The sequence below is a fragment of the Patella vulgata genome, chromosome 6 (assembly GCF_932274485.2).
Source record: "Patella vulgata chromosome 6, xgPatVulg1.2, whole genome shotgun sequence".
NCBI classification, from domain to species: Eukaryota; Metazoa; Mollusca; class Gastropoda; family Patellidae; genus Patella; species Patella vulgata.
In genome coordinates this window covers 26,227,055-26,252,419 of record NC_065884.2, presented here as the reverse complement: position 1 = coordinate 26,252,419, position 25,365 = coordinate 26,227,055, and the positions used below count along the sequence as shown (strand labels likewise).

The 25,365-nt window shown below is 37.0% G+C and overlaps 2 long non-coding RNA genes across 4 annotated transcripts; both read left to right on the top strand.

The window, feature by feature from the left end:
* Positions 1-4,448: 4,448 nt before the first annotated feature.
* Positions 4,449-25,035, top strand: LOC126823739 (uncharacterized). Of its 3 annotated transcripts, none has more exons than XR_007681288.2 (7): positions 4,449-4,463; positions 4,833-4,862; positions 17,490-18,985; positions 20,872-21,371; positions 22,854-23,075; positions 23,587-23,628; positions 24,770-25,035. It is a non-coding gene; the product is annotated as an uncharacterized LOC126823739 (long non-coding RNA). The 3 variants fall into 3 exon arrangements; XR_008788525.1 differs by adding an exon at positions 4,983-5,107 and having other exon boundaries at positions 17,490-21,371; XR_008788524.1 differs by having other exon boundaries at positions 17,490-21,371.
* On the top strand, positions 7,836-16,335 carry LOC126828431 (uncharacterized). Its single transcript, XR_007683051.2, has 3 exons — positions 7,836-8,131; positions 13,605-13,699; positions 15,782-16,335. It is a non-coding gene; the product is annotated as an uncharacterized LOC126828431 (long non-coding RNA).
* Positions 25,036-25,365: the final 330 nt, after the last annotated feature.

Here is a 25,365-nt window from a genome sequence, read left to right as displayed (position 1 = left end):
CTTCTCGGTGGTCGTCAGCGGCGAAAAGTCATACCGCCTGTTTAATGAGCCATATTCAAAGTGCCACATATGCTCCATCATGAATAACAATTTAATAACGTTATGTCAAAATGGTAGAAAATACGGGGTATGACCTATCCTGACTACTATGTCCTAGGCCTATCTTTCGAATAATTTGCTCTTTATAACAGAAAAAATATAAAATAAACAGAAACACGTATTGTAGCCTGTCTACATATGGAAATGAAATGATAACCGTGATGACAAAAATGAGGGAAATGACGCCCGGACAACTGTCAAATAATCTTTAACGTTTGCCAGTATAGTATAGTCTACACGGGACATTGATTTTTCGTTCCATCCGATATTCCAAAGGACTCGTCGGATTATAACGGCCAATAACGGGCCTCTTTTTTCATATCAAAACAAAACTGAAAAATCCCGAGGACCTATCTCGGCCAACACAAGGATAGAATTTTAGTAAGCCCGCGGCTTGCTCTACAGAGCCGCCGTCGCTCCCCTGCCAGGTCCTTCCGTCCGAAACTATAACGGTTATTCTTGGTCAAGTTGAGGAGGCAGTTTTGGACTAATAAAATCTTACAGAAGACATTAAATAAAAGTAGGCCTAAGTATAAGTACGCTAATCAAATATGAGAACAGATAAAAATTTTGTTATCTCGGTGAAAATGCTTATCCCGCAAATCAAACAGGTTAAACGGTTTCTTATTATTTAAGGATCTGTGTAAAGCTAAAAACACGGGCGTTTCAGCGGCTTTTATCAATTGATATAAAAACTTTTTTTTCAAATTTGACAGAATTTGACTATAAATTATGGCGGGGTATCGATTCAAAAAGCGATCTTGCGCTAAAAGGAGTATATTAAAAGTAAACAGTAGAAAATCTAAAGGGAAGTTTTATGGTGGAAACCTAAAACTTTATGCATTTAATCTGGTTTTCACCTTAAAATCTACATCCATGGACAGAATTTCTACTATCTACTGTAAACTTTTAACTTTCTACTGTCAACTTTATACTCACGATTTTCTAACGCAGATTTTCTCGAATAGTATGGTTCCTAGCTGATAGCATCTTCAATAGAAGGCTTAATCTCGCCTTAACTACGTACATCTTATCAAGATGTTGTAAAACTCGCGATCGTTGCTTCAGGAACATGAGCTGATAGGAGCAATGTAAAATCTCGTCTTTTTCATAACAAGACATACGACAAAGCAGACTTAGATATTATCGCGTGATTATTGTTGTAATCTTGTGTTATCATCGCCTTATCACCTTATATTCTGGTAGCCAAACCCAATATTTCGAGTGAACCTGGAAATTGTATACAAAGTTTTTTTTATGATTGATTTTAGTAGACTAGGGTGTCCTCTTTCAGAATCTACCGGATGAACCTCGATCATGATGAGCGTTTTGAGAAATTCAAGATGGCGTCCAAGACGGCCGCCAATTCAAATAATCCCCTATAACTCCATAGTATTTAGTCTAGGATGATAATTTTGGTATCTAAACGTATGTTTCTGGGGTCTAGGAATTTACTGAAATCATTCATTATGTTATAGGGTTATTAGATGATAGTAAAATCCAAAATGCCAGACAATATGGCCCTTTAACTCGAGCGGCGGTTTCGGGCCATTATTTCACCAAACCAAACTATGTATAGAGACAAAAACTATAAAAACCTGAATAAAAACCTGGAGAAAGCCCTGGAATTGGGCTTACCGCATCATGTGGCATAAAATCACCCCAGCCTCACTGGAATATCGCTGTCTCTAAAAGCAAAAAAAAAACAAAAAAAAAACCACCCAAAACCATGAGCCTTTTGAGAAATTCAAGATGGCGTCCAAGACGACCGTTATTTCTTCTAATCCCTTTAACTTCCATAGTATTTAGTCTAGGATGATAATTTTGGTGTCTAAACGTATGTCTCTGGGGTCAAGGAATACACTGAAATCGTTAAATAAAAAGAAAAAAAAAAGCAGCAGCTAATAAAAAATGCTTGCCCACACCATCCCGCGAACTAAGTCCAGATATCTCACACAATATCATGTTGAATAATAATTATACTTCTATTGTTGGTTTCAATTGCAACGTTATTTGTGAGAAATATTAACGGGGCATTATGGGAGATTAGATAATGAGTTGACAGTTCTCGCTATAATAGTTAAAAATAGTTTAAAAAAATAGATAAAACTATAATATATATATAAAAAATCTATAATATTAAAAAAAATAAATAAATAACGTAAATAGAATATGCTGAAAATTCCAGTCAAATTGCCCCACTCTGAAGCGAGATATTAGCTTTAGGATTTTAGGCTAGCCTCGATCATCATAACTTAAGTTGGTCTGATAAAAAAAAAACAGTCTCGATTATCCAATTTTACGTTTAATTATTTTTTTTAAAAATGAATTCCAATCCACTAAATATCGCATGATAGCGATGACATCGAGAGTTTAATATGGCCTGGATAAGTTAATTAATGTCTAATTAACAATTTAGATAACATTTCAGGCCTAAAGAAATACATTTCAGGCCCTGCGGAGGGGGGGGGGAATTTACCCACCCCAATAATTCGGGCACACGTACTCTTTTCTCCAGTTTATTGCACGCAAGTAACTATTCAGTTAGATACAGTTACGTAACTGAAAGAGACCTGAATTTATTATTGAAGTGAGACATCTAGAAGTAGAACGTGGACTTTCAGAAAAAAAACCCCTGCTATTCACTATACTAATCCTGCATTAAGACATTAAGACCCCCCCCCCCCCCAGTTGCGAGGGTCGCTATAATTAGTTAACTTTACTGAGCAGTCGATTATTTTATTCCATCTCATTTCCGTTGTATCTATGGACATAATTGGCTAATTAAAACACAACGGGATAGAGTTTTTCTAATATTCTATAGCAAGGGCTAAAGCTCTAGAATGTAAGATTTCATGCGTACCAAAGTGAAACTAATCCAAGAACTATTGATCCTCAGCACATAGTTTAGTTTTCATGTCATGAATCGGACAAAAATTATCGCCTCTGGGACAAACTTGAACTGACCCAAGAACTAGTGATACTTAAAAACTCGTTGTGAGTTCCATCCAAATCGGATAAAAATTGTTACAACCTTTGTATTACATACTTTTACACTATTTGCGTAAAGGGGAGCGGCCATTTGACGAGAAGTTTCAGGTCGATTTTCAGACTCAACCATAATTGTGGTATAACGGTGATACACGCTAAAAAAGTGATTTTTCGTACAATCAGGATTTATAATCCAGAAAGTTATATGGTTTGATAAACGCAAATTGGAAATAAATAAAATGAAATGAAATGGGGTTTTAAAGTCCTACTGTTCTGCTCCGAACTGGGCTACTGAAGACGGGCATACGCAATACAGTGTGCTAATGTGTACACGGGACCTCGGTTTTTCGTCCCATCCGAACGACTTGACAGCTGTCCTTGCCAGGCCCTCCGTCCTGCATGAACTGTCTCGGCCAATGCAGGGATCGAACACCCGACCTCCAGGCTAGCGAGCCAGCGTCTTACCCACTTAGCCACCGTGATCCCCAGGATAGAAAATGAAGTTGAACAGTTGCCAATAATGTCTCCCACACACCTCTAAAATTCAGAAAACAGTTCTTCTATATTCTTCAAATCTTCTGGAATCATTTATAGACCTGTGAGCAGGCATATCAAGTTACCCTAGAAACATATCGTAAAACTATAGTTGTTTACTTAGAGAGCACCCGACTTGGATATCCAGTGCGATGTTAATCCGATGGCCATAGGGCTCAGTACAATGAATTCTTTCGACGAATTTCGATTATCAATTACCTATTGTTGTACTTAACATTTATCTATGTAACGTATTTCGCTTTCACTCAGTGATGTTCTTTATCTGGGTTGGGGTGCGTAGGGATCGGGGATGGAGTGATGGGGGTGGCAAAATATAATAGGGCAATTAAATGTAATGCTCTTGAAATTTCTCTGCACTTTATCCGTGATAATAAAAAAAATAATTTAAGTTAATGTACCTGATAGGTCACAGTAGGGCCTACTCAATGCGTAAAGTTGGGCCATTTACAAATGAATTATTCCCATATAATGAATGAAAATAAGAAGTCGGCACTTTTCCAGAACATGCATTAACATTTGATTAGGTGCACCAATGAATATGTCAGGAAATATTTAATAAAATGTTAAGATCATCGTGAACCGTTCTTATCCCTTTGACATTCAAACTCAAATTCAAGCACTTGACTTCAACTTCAAGTAGTATTGTGTCTTGATGAACGAGAGCAACTAGTAGTCTTTGAGGTCATGTAAAATATTTCAGGTGAGATCCAACCGTGTTGATTTTCATAGATGTTATTTACAGGTATAGTAAATACGTACTTACTTTTTCTTCAAGATGGATAGATATGATTTAATGATTGTGTTTATTCTTCTTACTGGTGAGTTTGTCTTGTTAATCTTTTTTTTTATTTACCCCCCCCCCCCAAAAAAAAAAACAAACAACAAACAATTAGACACAAAACTTCATTAAAATGAACTTTCAACCAGCCCCCGTCAAACGCAACGTTTTCTTGTGTACATTATTGTGCAAATTGCAGATTTAGATGTTTAACGCAGAACACATTTGAAAGATTGGTAGCATAATAAGAAATAAAGTTGACCCATACCAGAGGGTTCCATGGGTGTAAACGTTTTGAGTTTTTGAATGAAATTACAAAAAAAGCACCCTATTTTGAACAAATGTAGGCTCAAAATATATTTAAACACCGTTAACCTATACCTAATAATTATATAATTTATGTTTTCAGATATTTATGTGGACGGACTACAAGGAATAGGTACTGTGTTTAATTATTTGTGTTATACAAATTAGTTTGATTTTATGGGTTATAGACAAATACAACTGTATTAATCACAAAAATAACTCAAACTGTTTTATTCGTTTGTTTTGTTTATAGGTATAAATTATATTAGATTGGTACCCGTCCGGCTATTGTAAAATCACTCGACTGGCATAAAACACTCGTCATTTAAAAGTCACGGGATATTAACTTCCATAGTGGGGCTTAGTCTATTACATAATGTAAGTTTATGCAATTTTGAGATGTTTTAAAGATACGTTCCCCATAGGGTTGATTAGGTCATTTAGTGCAACCTAAATGTATTTTTATCTAAAAGTATATTTCTTGTAGACCTAGAAAGAATAAAATTATAGAAATATTTCTTTAAAGATACATTATGTAAGATTTAGATAAAGAACTTGCCATTCTTGCTATACTAGTTCGAAAGTAGATGATGTAAAATGAATAATTTGAAAATTTCATTCAAATTACTCTATTGCAAGCGAAGATATTAGCCATTGAGGGTTTGACAGACGTGTGCAATAATTTCAACCACCGTACTGGTCGATCGAAGCTAAGTCTCGGTCCTCCATATTTGATTAAATCAAAGTATCGCTGAACCATTCTAATCTATTTAATATCGGAGAAATCTGATGCCATCGAGAGTTGATTAAGGCCTGGATCAGTTAATTAATGTCTAATTAATACTTTAGAAAACATTTCAGGCCTAAAGAAAGACCTGCAATGGGCAGATTTAGCTCTTGCATAATCCCAGCGGGCACGCAACGTTGTTACAACATTGTGACAACGTCAATATTGGTCGTGACGTTGTACAACGTGTTTTCGACCAATATTCGACGTTGTATTTACGTCATATACAGGTTGTTGACACAACGTTGTCACAACGTCATCAAAACGTTATCAAAACGTCATATACAGGTTGTTGTCACAACGTTGTCACAACATTGTCACAACGTCATCAAGACGTTATTCTAACGTCATATACAGGTTGTTGTCACAACGTTGTCACAACGTTATCAAAACGTCATATACAGGTTGTCGTCACGGCGTTGTTACAACGTTGTTACAACGTTGTCACAACGTTGTAACAACGTCTTCAAAACGTTATCAAAACGTCATATACAGGTTGTTGTCACAACGTTGTCACAACGTCATCAAAACGTTATTCAAACGTCATATACAGGTTGTTGTCACAACGTTATCAAAACGTCATATACAGGTTGTTGTCACGGCTTTGTTACAACGTGGTCACAACGTTGTCACAACGTCTTCAAAACGTTATCAAAACGTCATATACAGGTTGTTGTCACAACGTTGCCACAACGTTATCAAAACGTCATATACAGGTTGTTGTCACGGCGTTGTTACAACGTGGTCACAACGTTGTCACAACGTTTTTTAAACGTTATCAAAACGTCATATACAGGTTGTTGTCACAACGTTGTCACAACGTTATCAAAACGTCATATACAGGTTGTTGTCACGGCGTTGTTACAACGTGGTCACAACATTGTCACAACGTCTTCAAAACGTTATCAAAACGTCATATACAGTTTGTTGTCACAACGTTGTCACAACGTTATCAAAACTTCATATACAGGTTGTTGTCACAACGTTGTTAAAACGTTGTCACAACATTGTCATAACGTTATCGAAACGTCATATATAGCAGTTCGAACCTTGACCTCTGATTGTCAAACCAAGGTCACCACGAGACTCCCAGGGGTCAATTTAGTTTAAATAGCCACGACCTCAAGGTCGTCGGATCCGATTTGGGATGGGCGAGTTATCTGCCCTTAGACCACACCGCTGTAATGCTCGGCTATTTCACTTTCTAGGGAAATTTGCCCCAAAAATGTCATCCGATCGCCCCGGGGTTTGGTGACCCGATAGACTGACCCAACATGTGTTCTTCATTTTTTAAAATCGCCAACCAAAAGTCGTGACCTTGACCCGCTAGGGGCCCCGGAAGTATTTTGGTTTTTGAACCCTAGGGGCCCATCTAATAAAGTCAGGACCACTGGACCTTGACCTTCCAAAATGTCATCTTGGTCCACATGACCCCGGTAGGTCAAGGTCATCAGAAAGGGTCAAGGTCACCAAAATATCTACTGAGTTCGATGCTCCCGGGCACATGGTGGGGCCCCTGGTCTGCGCGGCAAATCAAAGGTCATGACCATGGATAGGCAACTCATTGACCTTTCGAATGGGGCCTTGACCTTTGACCTGACCCTTGACCTTGGGATCGAAAAAGTCCCAAAACTTCATGAACAACCCAGATATCACGAATAAATCTCAAGGTCAAAGTCGTGACCCGCACCCGCAAGGTCAATTTTGGGGTTGTAACCTGAGTCAAGGTCATGACATTGCCTGACATTCCCTGTTCCCGGCAGCCATTTAGGTAAAAAGTCACATTCAAAATCCCGAGAGAAAGTGAAAGCGGAACTTTCAGAATGTTATTTGGAAGAAAATATTTTGCTTTCTTGTCAGTCAAAAAAAGATCCCCAAATTCGATGATTTTTAAGTATAATAAAACATTTTCACTTTCTTGTCATTGAACACGGCGAATTTGTACTGCATTGATCGCGGATTGAAACATTTCGTCGGGTCCCACTCGGCGGTGTGCGACATCGGTCAGTTATTTGTTTTATAATTTTTCGGAAATCATAATTTCCTTTAATGCATTAAAGTTATTGGTGTACTAAATAGGCAATACTGGCTTGCTTTCATGTTGCTGAGCACACGGGTTGGGAAAGCAAGAAAAGGCGTTTGCGTCCGTCAAGTATTATAAAAATGTATTATGAACTTTAAACGAGATGCCTCTCCCGCACCTAAATGTCGCTGTTTTTACATCCGGTGTTTATCAATTGAAATAATAACACAAAACACAGAAAATGGTGATTAATGCATATTGTGTAGTGTGCAGCGTTTGCTACACAAATTCAGTGCATAAAACAGGAATTGCAATGCGCTTATCTATAGAAATTGACGTATGATCTTGGGTACAGTTGTATTGGTTAACGACGTAGATCGAGATTTAATAACACAATACAAACTATAATACATTTTATTTAAGGCTTATTGTAAAACAACTAGAAGCTGACAAATATTCCGGTTAATTCTTCAGTAAATTATCTGGTAACACTAGCGGTTTTTTTTCCCGCGGAAACTGATAACGTGACTCTAAATGTTGCCGCGAAAGATGCTTCTGGGACGCCATATTGGTTTTTTGGTTCGTGCCGAAGGTAAGTTCTATTATTTTAACTCTCAACCGGGTATGTGGAAGGGATATAAAAATCGTCAATTGCTTCTTCTAAGGCTAATATAAGATCAGATAAAATTATATTGTATCTTAACACCCCATTAGGCTATTAGAGACAGCATACAAATACAAACAAAACATTAGGCTACCTACGCAACAGCATTATCAATGGCTATAAAACAACAAAAACACCAACTATATTTACATGTATGTAAAACACGCGCACCTATACATACATCATGTAGTAACAGAGACTATTATTATTAAGTTGAATATGAAAGCCCCTCGAATTTGATTACCGGCAATGTAGGTTTGGACTTTGTTGACTACCGCGATGTAAGTGGCGACGTTCATTTCAAAACACACTCAGACTGCAGCTGTGCCGAGTGAATTTCATATTTTTAAGTTATATTTTTAAAATGTATTAAAGTAAAGCTTTAAAATAGATGGTATCTATAAACAGTCCTACCTTGTTACAGAATAATCCTATTATTCCTATAATTCACTATTGCCAGTTGAGAAATTGGCCAAAATATCATTTTCAACTTCTAATTCAAATGTTGGCAGATAGTTTTTCCATGGGGGGGGGGGGGGGGTAGAACAACAAAGGTGGTAATTGTGTTATTATTTCCGGTGTGAATGATTTTATAAGTGCCATAATGATACCTATGATCCTATAATATTGAGTTGACAGCCTATTGAGCAAAAGATATAGAAATAATTATGTTTTGACTTTCTTAAAAAATATGAAATTCTTGCTTTAACTTTTAAAACTAGCTGGACCAGCTGCATGATTGTGTCAGTCCGCTCAGAATACACGAGTCTAGGCCAAGCGACGTAGAATTTAGAACCGACGTGATCTGCACTTGTCTAGGCTAGACATTTGCGTTGATGTGTTGCGCAAGTAGATCTAACTAAATTAAATCTCTCATCATTAGTTTTTTCATATTACTCATATACATTGCCGTTAAACGAATAATTTGCGACACATAGCAAGCCATTTGATCTATTCTACACGTCACTGGGCTATTTGATTTGACGGAGTTTTGTTACCCACGGCAAAATCTCGATCGACGTAGACTTAACGCAATTTTTATCATTCGGCTTCACTAAACAAATTATTAATAAAAACAGCCGTAGATCGACATCTAATAGTGCTAATGTAAATTTAATAATACTATTCCGGTATAAAAAAAAGAAATAATAATAAAAGAATAATGAAATCAATTCAATCTCTTTTAAGTATTCAAATGATCATTTTAAGTAGATACCGTTATATTACTGAGCGCCATGGAAAACGCATCACTTTTTTTCCCAAATATTTTATTACTAGTTGGTTTTGTATGTATAATATTATGCAATACTATGAACTATTGTTTCACACAATGCTCCCAAACGCAAAAAAATTCGGCCCGTGTGCACAAAAAAAAATTGCATGAGATGCACATGAAAAACCCAATATTCACCTGCAGCATTGTGTGTGAGCCCTTTAAAAGCATGTTTTCAACTTAATGTGCTGTACATGAACTGTGAAACGTGAATTTGTCGTAATTTGTTGTTGGACGTGTGAAGGAATCGAGCTAGAGATGCCGAGACTTACTGAAAATCAACGGAATGAAGCCATGGGAATGTCCAGGGCTGGCATGTCTACGCGTGCTATTATTGCCAGACACCTCAATTGTCATCAGTCCACTACTGTAAGGTTGGTGGAACGTATTCGAGTTACTGGATCAACGCGTGACCGTCAACGTCCTGGTCCACAACGCGTTACAACCCAGGCTCAAGACCGCTACATCCGGGTCACTCATCTGCGTGACAGATTCTGCCCAGCGACTCAAGCATGTGCGGCAGTCGTCGAAAGAAAAGGACCAGTAAGTGCCAACACCGTAAGACGTCGTCTAAGAGAAGTAGGACTCGACGACGACCTTATGTTGGAGCTATCCTTAGGGATCATCACCGTCAGCGGCGTTTGATATGGGCTCAAGGACACACCAGGCATGGAGAAGAGTAGACTGGCAAAGTGTGCTCTTCAGTGATGGGAGTCGCTTTCATCTTTATCACGCTGATGGCCGTCAACGTGTGTGGAGACGTCTTGAGGAACGTCTTGCAGACTGCTGCGTCTTCGAAACGAATCGATGGGGTGGGGGAAGTGTAATGATGTGGGGAGGCAACACATTTCATCACCGGACCGCCCTACACATTTGCAGGGGTCGCGTTAATGCTGTAGCCTACCGTGATGATGTCTTGCAACCAATTGTTGTTCCGATGTTTCGAGCGCACCCACAACTTCAGCACTTCCAACAGGATAATGCACGTTCGCATACCGCCCGTTTTAGTATGGACTTCCTGGCTGCTAACAACATCAATGTCTTGAACTGGCCAGCCATGTCTCCGGACATGGCACCAATAGAACATGTCTGGGATGAGATTGGACGCCGTCTGTATCGGAGACCACAGATGCACACCATTGCTGCTTTAGAAGCTGCTCTTGTCCAAGAATGGAACAATTTGCCCCAGGCCTTCTTTCAAACATTGGTTAATTCCATGCGACGTCGCTGCACAGCGTGCGTAAAAGCCCGTGGAGGACACACGCGCTACTGACATCTGTGTCGTACTTTTGGTTTTGACCCCTCTGACTTTGTACCGTTGATTACAGATTAAACATCCATAAGTGTACAAATGTGTTGTTATTGATGTGTTCCCATTTGAATATTGTTCACAATAAGAAGCAAAATAAATAAGATATGTTTACAGGATCATTTTGTTATACGAAAAACTAAGTGATGCGTTTTCCATGGCGCTCATTATATATAAGTGTGAAACCTGGCCATTATTTAATTCATTACAGTTCTAAGTGAATCCCAGCAAGCACAAAATATTTCAAAAACGTTTTTTGTTTTTGTTTTTGTTATTTTTCTTGTTTCTAAAAGGTTATGTAAAAAAAAAAATATTTATTAAACGTTTTTTAAATGTTTTAAGTGTAAGTTTTTCAGAAGTTTTCGATAAATATTGATAAAAATGTTTAATATAATATGTTTAGATAACGTTCATAATTGATGTTTTCTTACAAAATTTTCCATTAAAACGTAGTACCGTAAATATGATTTTTTTAAACGTTTATGAACCGTTTATAAAGAACCCGCAATGAATAGGTAACAATTACCTATACACGCCATTTGAAAAAAAATATTTTTTAAAAAACATTTATTAAACGTTTATTACACCTTTAAAACTTAATTACGTTCTTAACTTAATTGCAAAATATCTATATTTAATGTACCGGTATATAAAAAAAACCCAATAAAGGTCAAGATTAATTATCTTATACATATTTTATTTTAAAACACACCCAAGGTTGACAGTTGGCCCAATCAAATTTAAACATCTTTCCGCCAAAAAGGAATCCCAGCCAAACCTGCATGGCTGCTTTTATAGAGCTGTGATAAACTGTCGAGTTTTATAAGTTGCTAGAAGGCGTAACAGTTGAGAATTAGGTATGTTACGATTAATTAATATTTTGTGTCCATTTAGAAATAATTATGATATAAAAGAATTAATTGTTTCGGTAATTGTAGATTATTTTCTACTGGTGCCATTTCCACGTAGTCGAACTTCTATTGTCATTTCATTATTGAACCCTCCTTGCAAAGTAAATTGAGTATTTTAAATATGTTTTATTATCTCTTAAATGATTTATTTTAGTTCTGAAACTTTAGTGTTTTTATTTTATAATTGTATTGCATTTTAATCATTTAGTTTTTGGTCATTTGCTATGTCTGGATTTGGAAAGAGCTATTTCAATCTATGTCTGGAATTGGAAGGGGCCATTTCAATATTTATAGTATTGTATAATGGACTTTCCCATTATCTATTATCTTTAAATTTATAGGGTTACCAATTTCATGAATTGTTTAGATAAGTTGATACTACCCCAAGCTTTGCAGGGAGTGTTAATAATAATGTAACGTGTACAAAACTTCGAGCGGGAATTAATAAGACATTAATTTCCCGTGATATATTACAAATGACAAATGCTATATGAACTTTGTGCTGTATGAACTATTTATATAGTCTTTAGTGAATGAAAACATTTTGGCTACCATTCCTGGTTTTGAATGTCAAATATGATATGAAAACGAATATCGGTTTGTAATTTTTTTAACCGTTTCACCAGTAGTAACCGATGAACGGTTAACCAAGTCGCTGTATACATCTTAATTATTAGGCAACCAAGTCTACGATCTTAATTAAAAAGATAGGTTGACACGCAACAAAACATATATGCTCTGAAAATTAAATCTTGTACTTTGTCGATCTACGGACAGGTGGATATAATGCCGGGCTAGTGCGACTGTTAACACCACAGCTCTTTAATTACATGCTTGTGGGTTTTAGATTTAATTCAAGTGAAGGGTAATTTTATTATTAAATGTACAACATCAATATCCATGAGCATACACCTGCATAATTGAACTGACATTGATTGTAAATATTACAGTGATTGAAATATAATAATATACTAGATGTGTTTCATTTATTTCATGTTATAGCTATAGGTAACCCATCTGATGAGCATTGGTGGTTACCAGTTTAAAGTCGTATTCTTTCTTTTGAAAACAAATTGATAAAATAATCGTACATTCGTTTTCCAATCGTCTTCGTCTTAAAGGAGTCAAGTCTCTAACTCAATATCATCCACAGTCTTCGACATTGCAACCATGGGACTCATTGTTTAATTAAACCCAACATCAATGTTGTAACCGTGAAAAGATGGGCTTCTAATGTCCAATATTTAACACAAAGTTAAAGTTTTGAAATTGCCACACGAATCGCGCGCAAGAATGCTTTCAAATTTCATTTGTAATAGAGAGACTCGAAGAATGAAGTTAAATATACCCAAGAGAATACTATATGCGGGTGTAAACTTGAATAACCAGACGCCAAAGACTGGCATTCAATTTGGACTCTTCGCGTATGGGGGGTTGGATGGCCGAATGGTTAGCACGCGCACGCTGTATCATACGGTCTGTCATTGAGTCAACTGGCGGGGTTTCGATTCCCCGGTTGTACGTGACAAGGAGTTTGGTCGCCTGTCTAACCTGGTGGGTTTTCTCCGGGTCCTCCGGTTTCCTCCCACTGCTAAAAAGACCCCTATGCGCTAGCGAATTATTGAAATAAAATTGAACCATGTGTTAGTCCCGAAATGACCAAGTTTGTGTCAAGTGGACGTTAAACCCCATTTCTCTCTCTCTCTTCGCGTATTTCGCCGAACATAACTGATTAGACATTACAGTAAAAACAGAAACGATTAAATGTAAATCAGTTAATATACAAACATATTACATTATTATATGCGTTGCAACCCATTTATGTCCATATCTAGGTGTCAAGGAATGGAAAGTCAAAATTCGTGGTATTGTCAAACGCATAAACAGTATGTCTTTTTATTTTAACAGGTTGATGTCTAATTCCCTAATGGCCCAATTTAATTTAAAGGGAAATAAAGGGAGGCGGTCCATAATGGACTTAGAAATTTACAAAGTTGTCCGAGGTTTGTTTTTATCATACTCAATTTACGAACATATCCTTAAATATCTGATAATCAAACATGGTATGGGCATACACGAGTTTTTATTACTTCATCGATGAGTGTTGATCTTTTTATACGCCGACATTGAAATGTGGTCGTATATTGTCCTCGCCCCCGTCCGTTCGTCCGTCGGTCCGGCGTCCACAATTGCTTGATCACTTCAAAAAATCTTGGGGACGCTCTAGAGGCCAAAGTTAATATCCGATTGACTTTAAATTTATACACAGTGTTTAAGGTCATGAGACGAAGAAGCCTATTGATTTTCAGCGATTTCCGATAATTACTGCCAGAGTTATGGTCCTTGGTCACTTCAAAAAATCTTGTGGACGCTCTAGAGGCCAAACTTAATATCCGATTGACTTTAAATTTATACACAGTGTTTAAGGTCATGAGACGAAGAAGCCTATTGATTTTCGGCGATTTCCGATAATTACTGCCAGAGTTATGGCCCTTGATCACTTCAAAATATCTTGTGGACGCTCTAGAGGCCAAAGTTAATATCCGATTGACTTTAAATTTATACGCAGTGTTTAAGGTCATGAGACGAAAAAGCCTATTGATTTTCAGCAATTTACGATAATTACTGCCAGAGTTATGGCCCTTGATCACTTTGAAAAATCTTGTGGACGCTCTAGAGTCTAAAGTTAATATCCGATTGACTTTAAATTTATACACAGTGTTTAAGGTCATGAGACGAAGAAGTCTATTCATTTTCAGTGATAATTACTTCCAGAGTTATGGCCCTTGATCACTTCAAAAAACCTTGTGGATGCTCTAAAGGCTAAAGTTAATCTCATTGACTTTAAATTTATACACAGTGTTTGAGGTCACGAGGCGAAGAATCCTATTGATTTTCAAAGATTTCTGATAATTACTGCCAAAGTTATGGCCCTTGATCACTTTGAAAAATCTTGGGGACGCTCTAGAGGCCAAAGTTAATATCCGATTGACTCCAGATTGATACACAGAGTTTAAGATCTTGAGGCGAACAAGTATATTGATTTTCAATGAATTTTTATGACTTGAAACAGCTAAATCCATGATACAGTATTAAAAGTTTTGTATACAAAACGTTAGCATGGGGCAGAACTTTATAAAAACCTAACAAATTCTAATGGTTTTCTGAGTTGTTGCTCTAAATCAGATTTTAGTGTATTATAAATGTTTCATTACCGAAAAAAGTAAAAATATGTGACAACTGTTGTTGACTGCCTGGACGATTTAGCTACTGTGGGCGTATGTTTCGTTGCCTGGCAACCTATCTTTATGACTTGGACAGCTAAATCCATGATACAGTATTAAAAGTTTTGTATACAAAACGTTAGCATGGGGCAGAACTTTATAAAAACCAAACAAATTCTAATGGTTTTCTGAGTTGTTGCTCTTAATCAGATTTTAGTGTATTATAAATGTTTCATTACCGAAAAAAGTAAAAATATGCGACAACTCTTGACCGCCCGGACGATTTAGCTGCTGTGGGCGTATGTTTCGTTGCCTGGCAACCTATCTTTTTTGTAATTTAACACGTACAAATTTATGGAGAATATGAAAGTAATAACACAAGCGATGTCTCATATAGAATGTGTTATTGGGTCATATATAATATAATTCATATGGGGTTTAACGTCCTACTGTTCTGCTCAGACTAGGCTAATGAAGATGGGCATGCGCTATACCGCGTGCAATGAAGGAAAAATTTGCCCGGGCAGCGGCACTATGGCCTACTCTTATATCGAATTCCAACTGCCAAGAGATCTTTTACTTGCACGTCAATGTGTACACGAGGCCTCGGTTTTTCATACCATCCAAACGACTAACAGTTGTCCTTGTCAGGCCTACTGAACTTTCTCGGCAAATGTAGGGATCGAAAATGCGACCTTCAGACAAGCGAGCCAGCGTTTTACCCAATAAGCCACCTTTGGTCCATAATTCATGGGATGCAGAATTATCTGTTACAGCTTCAGGACCACCTTTTTGATCGGACTGAATTATATAATTTACAAAATTTGACAGAGTAAATATACAGTTTTTTGTATTCTTCAGATAGTGTAATGATCAGTCAGCCGAGCTGCAATGAAGCCGAGATAATAACAGCAGTTTCGGCTCATCTAAAATATGAGCCGGACAGAAGAGGGACCAATTAAGTACATGTACAGTTTAAATTTGTTTATTACATGTCATATTTTATTATAATCTTTATAAGCCATTTTAAGTTCTTTTATCATCCATTTAATTTTATTTTATTTTCTATGTGTGATGTCCACAAAATGTTAACTGCGCCATTGAGCATTGAGTGTTTTATATTGGTAATAGGCGCATTATAAATAATAAATTATTATTATTATTACAGTACCAATTGCATTAAAATTACTTTCTCATTTTTAGCAATATCATTCATTACCCATTACATTGAAAGTAAATAATTACATTTTATTACTATTTAAAGATTAGTGCTAATTTAGCATTTAATCAATCAGATTTAAAGACATGCATACCATTGGATAGTTCGCACTGATGTTTATATATATATTCATATCTTTCTCATTTTATTTATTTGTGTATATATGCTTGAAAACGACTTGTGAAATCTTGTTGAAACGTTGCAGTGAAATAAACCATAGTAATTGTTATTCCATAAAAGTGCGTTATTTGATTATGTTCTAATTACTAAATGCCATTCAAAGAATGCGCCATTAAATGTAATTGAAATGTAATTGACCATTACATGATTTTCGGAATGTAATTAATTACATTTCCATTACTCATTACTTTTGAAATCTTCCATTACTCATTACATGACCATTACTTAAAATTTAATGATCAGATTCTATTACCTTTACCCATTACTGCAAAGTTATATGACTCTAGCATTAATATTGTCTGTAATATAATCGTTTGAATTGAATGTTTTGAAACTACGTACTGTCCTATTAATTGATACTGATTTTATTCAGAAAGAAGCAATTAGATTGGTTGTGATGGGACACAATAACTTTGATTCTAATTGAGTGAGAGTGTTGAAACTTCGCGTATCGTTTCACTATGTCAAAACCGTGGCCCAAATCTGTCGGGCATTTAAGCCCCCCCCCCCTTCCCCGCACACACACCTAATTTAACTTCCATTCTGCCCGGCCGCCTATTCCCGTCTTCGTTAGTCCAGTAGGGGCAGAACTGTAGGGAGTTCGGATGGGGCTTATACTGGGTTTTATACAACCTCAAAACAACAAATTCTGACGTCGTGACAACTTTTCGCCAACCACCACACAACGTTGCAAAACAACAAATTCTGACGTCGTGACAACTTTTCGTCAACCACCACACAATGTTGTGACAATGCTGCTTGAACGTCCGTACAACGTTGTCACAACTTTTCGTCAACCACCACACAACGTTGTGACAATGTTGCTTTGACGTCCGTACAACGTTGTCACAACTTTTCGTCAACCACCACACAACGTTGTGACAATGTTGCTTTGACGTCCGTACAACGTTGTCACAACTTTTCGTCAACCACCACACAACTTTTCGTCAACCACCACACAACGTTGTGACAATGTTGCTTTGACGTCCGTACAACGTTGTCACAACGTAAGAGTTTGTTGCAAAACAACCTACAGCTGACTTATTTCAGACGTTGTGATACAACCTCTGAAAAACGTTGTCACAACGTTCTGTGCCCGCTGGGATGCATGTTTAATGTATGCCAAATAGGAAATTGGTTTCGTTAAATCTCTTCTTTGTTTTTTTTTAGTGAAGACATTGCCTGTGATATCCAGACAAGAAGCCAATTCCTTCATGCCACCCTGTCCACCATTTATCCGTAAGAGATTTTACAAATACAAATATCAAACCACGAACATTGTTGATCCTGCCAATGTAATATTACAAAACTCCATACAACAACAGACTGTTCACACAGAACTTATCTCTTAAACCAAGTTATAGACTAAAAATAATAAAACGAATGACAGACACACTTATGGGCGAATATAGATAATTACAGACAACATTATAAACACAGGCACAATGGGCGAAAATTTTAATAATGGATCGGTCGATATTCAGAATGCTGAGGAATGCTGCCGAAAATACGCGATTGTTTCCGCCGCAGAGTGGATGCAAAGACATTGATCACATTGTGTGTGTTACATTACTAATTATTAACACAGTTGTTTTGTTTACCTTCCAATCGCAACAAAGCCACTTTATATGACAGACGTGTTCCTATGAGACATGGCCGAAAGACGTGAGCTTTATAATGGCGGATCAATTCAAAAGAAACTTGTTTGTGTTTTTGGATCGCTAAATTCTACATGAAAATAGCGTTGGATTATTATAAATTTGTGTTGGATGTGGTAAGAAATGATTCCTTTCCGCGAACAAAGAAGAATCACGGTGAAAAATAGAAGGCAAGGATTCCAAAATAGCTTTAGAACCTAGGTGGGGGGGGGGGGGACCTTATTTTCATATTAGTTGTGTATAGGATCAGGCAGTAATGGATAGAGGACAGAGTCCGATAAGAATCCGTTACTAAATTAACTATAGTGATATCAGTGGTGCTGATCATAAAACTATTATTACAATGACATTTTGTATTGTGTATAATGTAGACGGAGACTTTTTTCAGGGCAGTATAGCGCCGTACCTCTGTTGGAAATGTCTCGGGATACTTCGAGTCCGCATATATGTCAATTAACTTCATCTCTTTATAAAAGACCTTCACATGTTAAACTTGCTTTGCATGTTTGGACCATTCTGTGAACTCAGACAATTTTGCGCATCTAGTAAGTATCGTTGACAGTAAGATAAATATGGGTCACCTATAAAGATTGAAGAGATTATATGTCATTCTTGTTTATTCTACGAGATGGACCAAGTTCGTTAATTAGCCTCTCTATCTTTCTGTACCAGGATCTTAATATTAAAATTTATTATGATTTGAAATATTTCAAAACAAGAAGACATTTTCTCTATATCCTATAACTTGATGATACTGTGCCCTACTTTTCTGCATTTATTCGCCAAAAATAAACTTGAAATATGAACACAAAAACAAAAACCGAACAGGAACTATATGCCGCGATGTATCGTGTGACCCAGAGTACAATATGGATGTTAGACTTTACTCAGAATTGCAGATCCACCGCTCAAATGGCTTTACATGCAACGAGTTTATGTTTTTCGTCTTGCTCGTAGACATGGCACGAAAGCACATAAGCTTATTTATGCCAATTTTAACCGAATTGTGTAAGTGACTTCATTTTGGATACTAGTAGTTTCGTGCGTTTTTATACGCCCACATTGAAATGTGGACGTATATTGCCGTCGCCCCCGCCCGTCCGTCCGTCGGTCCGTCGTCCACAATTTCTTGTGAACGCTCTAACGCCAAAAGTTATCATCCACTTGTTTTAAAATTGATATGTGTTGTTTACATTAGTGAGATGAAGAACCCTATTTAATTTCAATAATTTCCGTTTATTACGTCTAGAGTTATGGCCCATGTTTCACTTTGTTGAACCTTGTGAACGCTCTAATGCCAAAAGTTGACATACGATCTTTGTGAAATTTATATGCAATATTTAAGTTAGTGAAACGAAGAAGCCTATTGAATTTCAACAATTTCTGTTTATTACGTCAAAGGTTATGGCCCTTGTTTCACTTAATTGAACCTTGTGAACGCGCGAACTCCAAAAGTTATCATCCGATCTTTCTGAAATTTATATGCATTATTTAAATTAGTGAAACGAAGAAGCCTATTGAATTTTGGCAATTTCCGTTTATTACGTCTAGAGTTATTGCCCTTGTTTCACTTTATTGATCCCTGTGAACGCTCTAACGTCAAAAGTTATCATCTTTACTGAAACGAAGAAGCCTATTGAATTTCAGCAATTTCCGTTTATTACGTCTAGAGTTATGGCCCTTGTTTTACTTTATTGATCCTTGTGAACGCTCTAACGTCAAAAGTTATCATTTGATCTTTCTGAAAATTATATGGATTATTTAAATTAGTGAGACGAAAAAGCCTATTCAATTTCAGCAATTTCCGTTTATTACATCTAGAGTTATGGCCCTTGTTTCACTTTATTGAACCCTGTGATCGCCCCAACGTCAAAAGTTATCACCCGATCTTTCTGAAATTTATATGCATTATTAAGATTACAGAAACGAAGAAGCCTACCAAATTTCAGCAATTTCCGTGTATTACGTCTAGAGTTATGGCCCTTGTTTCACTTTACTGATCCTTGTGAACGCTCTAACGTCAAAAGTTATCATTCGATCTTTCTGAAAATTATATGCATTATTTAAATTAGTGAGACGAAGAAGCCTATTGAATTTCAGCAATTTCCGTTTATTACGTCTAGAGTTATTGCCCTTGTTTCACTTTACTTATCCTTGTGAACGCTCTAACGTCAAAAGTTATCATTCGATCTTTCTGAAAATTATATGCATTATTTAAATTAGTGAGACGAAGAAGCCTATTGAATTTCAGCAATTTCCGTTTATTACGTCTAGAGTTATGGCCCTTGTTTCACTTTACTGATCCTTGTGAACGCTCTAACGTCAAAAGTTATCATTCGATCTTTCTGAAAATTATATGCATTATTTAAATTAGTGAGACGAAGAAGCCTATTGAATTTCAGCAATTTCCGTTTATTACGTCTAGAGTTATGGCCCTTGTTTCACTTTATTGAACCTTGTGAACGCCCCAACGCCAAAAGTTATCATTCGATCTTTGTGAAATTTATATGCATTATTTAGATTAGTGAAACGGAGAAGCCTATTGAATTTCAGCAATTTCCGTTTATTACATCTAGATTTATGGCCCTTGTTTCACTTTACTGATCCTTGTGAACGCTCTAACGCAAAAAGTTATAACCAGATCTTTGTGAAATTTATATGCATGATTTAAATTGATGACAGTTATCATCCGATATGTATGAAATTTATATGCATCATTTAAATTTGTGAAACGGGCCTATTGAATTTCAGCAATTTCCGTCAATAATTTCTAGAGTTATGGCGATTGTGAACGTTAGAATGACAAAAGTGATCATGTGATCTGTATGAAATTTGTATGCATTATTTAAATTAGTAAAACGAAAAAGCCTGTCAAATTTTAACAATTTCTGTAGATTACTTCCAGAGTTGAGAACCTTGTTTCAGTTTGTAGAACCTTGTAAACCCTCAAACGACAAAATTTATAATCTGATCTGTGTGGAACTGTCTTGTAAAGGCCCCCAATTACCTACAAAGGAATAAATATATGCAACAACCCTTGACGACCGCTCGGACGATTTAGCTGCTGTGGGCGTATGTTTTGTTGCCTGGCAACCTATCTTTCATAAACTTTTTCTGAGAGACTGTTCCAGATGGCGTAATATATAAAGTCTTGGGTGACCTCATTGGTGGATTAATGGATTATTACCTGATTACCTGGGAGCAAATACTTGTGAACGAGAGGATCAGAAATGGGACAGAATCTAGAGATCTGCCTGTTTAGTGAGAGTTAGTATAAGACCGTAGCGGGTTTGAAGAATGATGGCGCGAGACAATCACCAGTCGTTCGGATGGGAGGGACAACAATAGTTTAAACAATATTTGATTCAACAGTCTAAATCGGATTGAACAACAGGTAAGGGGCTACATGGGCGTAGGGGGCCAATTCATTTGGGGCGAGGTGGGGGGCTTTTGCCCGAAAATTTTCACCCGAATTTTCTGAATGAATCACTGGTTGTTTATTTCTAATTAAGGACGCAATTATACAATTATGTTTCCATGATGTACGGACGCAATCTCCATTCTCTGATATTTATGCCCGAAACAGTGAAAAATACATTGCCCGAAAAATAGACGGTTCACCGAATCTGAGAGTAGAGGTGGGGGTGGGGTGAGGGAATAACTTCTCCCAAAACAGTATTTCTACTTATATATCTGTAAACCTTTAGTTCAGATTACATTTCAGGCTAAATTCTTAACAATTATTTGAAATGAAACAAAGCATCTATAAATATGTTATTTTCTCACTAGAATAGACACATGGCAAAACCCAAGTAATACTGTAAGGGAGTGGCAATAAATGAAGAGAAAAAGTAATCAAATAGAGTTTAACGCCTAAATTTTCTGTATCAACCGGGATAATGAAGATGTAAATACGCCATACATTATGCTATAGGGGGAATTTGGTCCAAACAGCGACGTTATGGTCTACTCTTTATTCCGAATTTCGAGTTCTTTTACGCGTACGCCAACGTGTGCATGGGACACCATTTTATATTCCATATGAATACCTAGACGCTGCCGTCATATCCCCCGCCCCTTCCTGCACCACTGACATTGGGAAACAATAGCATATTCTTTGCATAGGATGAAGGCATCGGGGTTTTCGCCAATATATAATTTTATGTCAACTTCACAATTGTTATTATAAATGTAGCATTTACTTGGCAATTATATCAATTTTAATCTGGCCCTAAATCGAGTTATTGCAAACAGTTTGCGTGAAACTATCTGGATTTGTGTTCCTGGTGTTATAAACTTTCCAAAAAAGTATAGTTTGTTTAGTGGGAAGGACCTGGTAGCGGAACTTCACACTGGAATTTTGGCTGCAGGCCTAATTATGCTCATTTGACATTTACTAAAGTCATGCTTTCACTTTACAATAGATTAAGTTGTAAATGTTGGGGGGAGTGGCGGTGGTGGGGTGCGTTTGACCATAAGGTCTGTTGTCAATGATTCGTATGACGTGGTTTCGCTTCCAGGCGTGTACATGGCAAGGATCGGGGTAGTCTGTCCCTCGTGGGTTTTCTCCGGATCCCCCGAAATCCTCCCACAGCTCAAGACCCCTACTCGTAGGCAAATTATGGAAAGAAAATATCGAACCATGTTAGTCCCGAAATGACCTAGTTTGTGTCGAGTGGACGTTAAACCCCAACTGTGTTTGTGCCATATGTTAGTGTCCCGAAATGATCTAGTCTGTGTCGAGTGGACGTTACCCCCTCCCCCCCCCCCCACACACACAGACCCGTCTCTTTCTCACTCAACAAGACGCAAAATACGGCGTAATTTATGTCAAGGCTAATATCAAGTGATTAGTTAGCTAACAAAACAATTCTAGATCCGGGTAGCAGACTATATAAGCAACAGAGCAAACAACTTTGGCGAGACATCACTACCGTGGAAGTAGACGTTAAATATCAACAAGAACAGAACATAGGACGCGGGCATTTAGCACAACAGGAGATATAAAGTTTACTTACAGTATATTGTTGTTGATTGTTTAGATACGGTGACACAATGGTTTCTAAAGTAAAAGTAGTTATTTCGCCCATCTTTCTAGGTAAGTGGCAGTCTCCCTGTTTTCCGGGATTTGTGCATGTTTTACCTTTATACTTAAACTTTGCTATAATTTCATTTATGTACAAAAGTTAACCGTTTCTCGTTGAATATGATTACCGAATAATTCTCTACGGGTTCGTATTTTTCTAACATTAAAATTTGTAAAGGCAAAATTGGTATAAATTGTTTAATTTCAAAGGTTCATAAATAGATCGGTTAATAGGCTATAGTCTGGAGGCTCAGCGTGGGAGGGGCGTGTCCATCAAATGGGCACAAAACCAGACCCAACTTTTCTAGAGTAAAATTTTGACCCCGAATATCTCGAAAACGCCCCAACGGCGGACTGATTACCAGTTGTGTCTGGTTTTGTGCCCATTTGATGGACCCCCCCCCCCCCCCGCGCCCAGCCTCTGGTCTACTAGTGATCGGTGAACAGAAATCCCAAGATTTTTTTTTCACCAGTCGGCGAAGTGTTGCCTTTTGAAATTATATGATGATATTATATTTTTCAGGCTTATTAGTCGTTAGTTTAGCTTTGGCTACAGTAGAATCAGGTAAGCTTATTGCTTGTAAATTTCAATATAAAACACGTGTCCTTAGTGCTATCACTATTGTCTATAGACAATTTCAATTTACTTTTATATCGTGGTAAAATTCCATTCTGTTCTGGAATGGGTTTATTCATCTCAGTGGCCATTTGTGAATAGTGCAAAATTTAAGAATGGACCTGATCAGGACCAACATAGCGAATTCGTCGTGTAATGATCCTGGTTAAACATGCATTTGCAAGATCTAATCTGCCTATTGCAGGTCTTGCTGTAGGCCTGCAACGTTATCTAAATTATTATCCAGACCATAATCAACTGTCGATGCCATCGTTATCCCACGATCTTTAGTGGATTTGAATACATTTTGTGATGGATAACTTGACGTAAAAATAAATAGACTTTGTTTATTATCGTACCAATGTTAGTGATGATGATCGAGGCTAGCCTAAAATTGAATCGTTAATATCACGGTTCAGATTGGAGCAATTTGACTAAAATATTCAGCATATTCTGTTTTCATTAGCTATAGCGAGAACCGTCAGCTCTTTATCTAATCTTACCTAATCCCCATTTAAGCTATTCTTAAGCACAGTTCAGGGATTCACACTTCGTATTCCACCAGATTAAGATTCCGGTCTTCTTGCTGCAACTGAGGCAATTAAAGCACTGACAAACAATTAGTCTGGTGTCTCAAGGGGAAGTATCGCCACCGGAGATGATAATATGAGGTTTTCGACACAAACTCGGTTATTTCGGGACTAACATATGGTTCAATTTTATTTCAATAATTTGCGTGCGCGTAGGGGTCTTTAGTAGTGGGAGGAAACCATAGGGCCCTGAGAAACCCACGTACTGGGTGGGAATCTAAACCACGCTACTTGAATCAATGACAAGCCTTATGATCTAAAGCGCACACGTTAAATCATTCGGCCACCCAACTCAGAAGACGAGAATTGAATATAAGAATCATAATGGATTAGAAATTACAATAAAAATTTTAAGAATTGAAAATAAATCGCTTTATGCACATTCATATTACATTAAGATGTGCTTTTAGACACGTTTTCATCTATTTTAAGGTTCCAAAGAATAGAGCCATACACCCTTTAAATCAACTCATGTAATAACAAAAAGATTTTTTTTGTAGAAAAGGTTTTTCTGGACAGTGAATCGGCCAAATCATTTCACCGAGACAGAAGATATGTAAATATTGTTGATGAATTAAGAAGGGAAAGAGCTGAAGCTAACAGAAGAACTGCTGCATATTGTAGAAGTATTGGAAAACGACATTGCCCTTCTACATATGGTGGTAATTGCTGTTAAAATTTGGACATTGTCTTATAAATAAGTGGCATGACCCAGATACCATAAGATCCAAATTTAACCCAAGACTAATAAAACATATTATGAGTTTCTAATGAGTTGTTAGTTACATGTAATATATGATCAAAATGATATAATTCTGTTTGTTATTTTCCCAGCCAATTAAAGATAACGGTACCGTATTAACTTGCTAAAGAGTCAAGTAAGAGCGAATATGTCGAAATACAAATACATAAAGTGCTGAGGCAAACGAAGTCTAATAAAACATATGAGTTTCTAATGAGTTTTTGGTTGCATGTAATCCAAATGATCTAAGTATGTTTGTTATTTTCCCAGCCAATTAAAGATAATGCTATTTAACTTGCTAAACAGTCAATTAAGAGTGAAAATGTCGAAATACATTGGTATTTTGGCTGGTGT